The sequence below is a fragment of the Amphimedon queenslandica genome, unplaced genomic scaffold (assembly GCF_000090795.2).
Source record: "Amphimedon queenslandica unplaced genomic scaffold, v1.1 AMPQUscaffold_8906_Cont19154, whole genome shotgun sequence".
In the NCBI taxonomy this organism is placed as follows: Eukaryota; Metazoa; Porifera; class Demospongiae; order Haplosclerida; family Niphatidae; genus Amphimedon; species Amphimedon queenslandica.
Window position 1 is genome coordinate 1 of NW_003550821.1, and position 2,924 is coordinate 2,924.

At 33.7% G+C, this 2,924-nt stretch overlaps 1 long non-coding RNA gene across 1 annotated transcript; it reads left to right on the forward strand.

The window, feature by feature from the left end:
* Positions 1-164: 164 nt before the first annotated feature.
* Positions 165-773, forward strand: LOC109591121 (uncharacterized). The gene is made up of 4 exons (XR_002189664.1): positions 165-345; positions 390-460; positions 557-666; positions 725-773. It is a non-coding gene; the product is annotated as an uncharacterized LOC109591121 (long non-coding RNA).
* Positions 774-2,924: the final 2,151 nt, after the last annotated feature.

The following is a 2,924-nucleotide window of genomic DNA, read 5'->3' on the forward strand; positions in this document are numbered from 1 at the left end:
CACACACAATTATAAGGAAAAGTGATAGTAAAACAGGAAACATTTCCTGTATTTTAGAATGTACATATAGAATTTTTACTAATGCATATTATACGTTCTTATATTGTCTAAAAAATTTGAGCTGATTCCGATCAAAATTTATTTTTATGAATTTTTAATGTTGCTCCAAATGCCCTGGATATTGTTTGTGCTTAAAATGTGCCTCACTTAGCACACTTTGTGAGAAATTTAGAATTTGCATGAACATTAAATATGATTTATAGCAATACTTGTTATTTTATGTGTTTATTTGTAGGTGCTCTGTTGATGGTTGTATTTCTTACAAGTTTTCTCCAGTTGAAGAGGGTACTGATTTCTATTTGTCTATTCCTTAGTCACGTTTATTACAGAGTCTTCAAGCTACCATGACTATCAAGAGATGAGAATGCAGGAACATGTGCAAAAGCTTAGGATTGGATATGTAATTGGTTTTCTCCCTCTATTTCCATCTCCTACCTCTCTCTCTCATTCTTTTTCCTTCACTATTTCTATTCTTTGTCTTTGTGTACATGTATAGATTCCAAGGTCTGTCTGGGTTGTGTTAGAGAGGGATCTTGTGGATTCTTGTAAAGCTGGAGATGATGTTATTGTTACTGGTATTGTCAGACAGCAGTGGAAATCTCTTAAGTGAGAGTGGCTTTAATTTCAAATGAATTTGCTTTATACTATCTTACATGTACAGTAGCTCTGGTAGTACGTGTTTGTTGGAAGTGGTTATACATGCAAATCACATCTAGTAAAGAGAAGAATGACATCACTAATAAAATGGTATTGTTCTCCTTCTTTTATTTTTTTTTATTGTATTGCAAATAATAATTTTTAGAAGTCATTTTTTGATGCCTTTTGGTGTAGTTATAAGGACAATCCATTGGAAGGTCATAACGTAATTATTGCTAGTTTCTGTCCTCAAGTATTTGGACTATATATAGTTAAGCTTTGTACATGTATATGCTTAGCTCTTGTTGGAGGGGTTGCAGGTCAGTTTAATATTCATACCTTAGTTTTGCTATTTACATAATATTTCTATCCTTAATTTTATTATTTTGCTCATTTTGAATTTTTATGATTAGAAAATTACTGTATTACTTACATGTATAATACCAATACACATGTGTATTGCAAAGCCTTGACTGTTGAGTGCATATACATGTGCACTTGTATTAAGTACTTTTACTGTCTGTATTTCATGAAGTCTGTATTGTAATGTAGCATTTACAGTACATACTATACATGTAGTAATTGTAAATTGTGAAGTAATGTATAAATTCATTTATTGTAGTAGTATGTTGATGAGCCTGGCACTCGTGTTAGAGGTGACTGTTACTTACTACTAATGGGAGATCCAGGTATAATATACTGGGAATCGTATATGTACATATGTTGTCTGATCATCTTTGATGTAGAATATACATTATGATGTATTCCATGCTATCTGTGTATAGTAAAGCACCTAATAAAATACCGTATGAGTGGTTTGTTTCAAGCTGTGCAATTTTTGTGGATTTCACATAATATTTCTTTATAATTGCAAAAATAAATTTGCAAAAATTATTTAACTAATAATAAAACACACCACGCCTCCATTTAATTAATTATTCCCAAACACCTTAATTATCATAGCACTGCTCATGTACATGTATTTGAAGAAAATATATTGTTATTGTACATGCTAATGGCCCATTATCTGAATGAGTTCCTTCTTCAGTAAAAAGGTCAATAGTCTGATTCAAATCCAAACTGAAATGAAATGTAGTCGATTTTAACTATATGTACAATTGTACATGTACATATACATGTGTATGTCATGGTTACAGTGATGAACAAAGAGCTAGAATAAGAAAACATGCTTCAGAAATAGGGTGACAAAACACTTAGAAACTTTTAAGAACAAATTTGTTGATTGCCTTTTATAAAAAAAGAACAAAACAATATTAAATTTCTAATATTTATATGCATTGATGTCCTTTGCTGCATAGAAAGTTTGAACTGATTCTGACTTAAATTTTTTGAGTTATGAGCATTTTTAAAAATGGCCAAATTTTGAAAAATACCCTAGGCTATTAGTAACGCGGTAGCGTTACTAAGTAGGATTCACCCCCAAACAAAATGGCTGCCACGACTTTTGCAGCCTTGCTAAAGCGGGAAAACGAGCTCCTATGCTTACCAGACTTCTTAGAGGACCTTATCTTGACCAGAGGACTCCATTGGTACCACTAGCGTGGCTCTAGACCTTGTCTAAGAGAAAATCCAAAAATCGGCGAACCGGCCGTTTTGTTCAGCCACCTTTTTTCATCTTCATCATCATCATCATCATCATCATCATCATCAAGTCAGAAGTCCTGTCAATCCAGTTGTCGGTGTGTATCTCAGTATTGGTTGGTGCTACAAGGATAATTCTTACACCAATCTACTCCAACAGTCTATGCGCAGGTCCATGTCCCATCAGATCATTCTTCAAGTGAGGAAAAAGTGATACTGTGACTGCTGGATCGAGCCATCTTAGCTGCATGCCGCCATTTTGTTAATTAATGAAGCTTGCCATGTGCTCCAAAATTTGGGTGTGGTCGCGCATGCTCAGATCTGCAGCTCTCGAAGAAGCAAGTTATTTTACCAAGCTATGCTTGGAATCAACTTACTGCAATACTTTAGTGGAGGTTTCCAGCTAAAAGAAGGTATTGATTTTACATGTTACTGTTTTATCAAGTGTGTTATTTTATTTTATTAAAAAAACAAACAATTAATTAATGTTATGACTTATGATATGCAATGATAATTATGAACTTGACAACAGCCTGGAAGAACAGGAATAGCAGGGAAGATGGACACTCTTAGCTCACAGGTTCTTGAACAAGGACTTGTGTCAAGACTAATTCCTTCAGCATGTC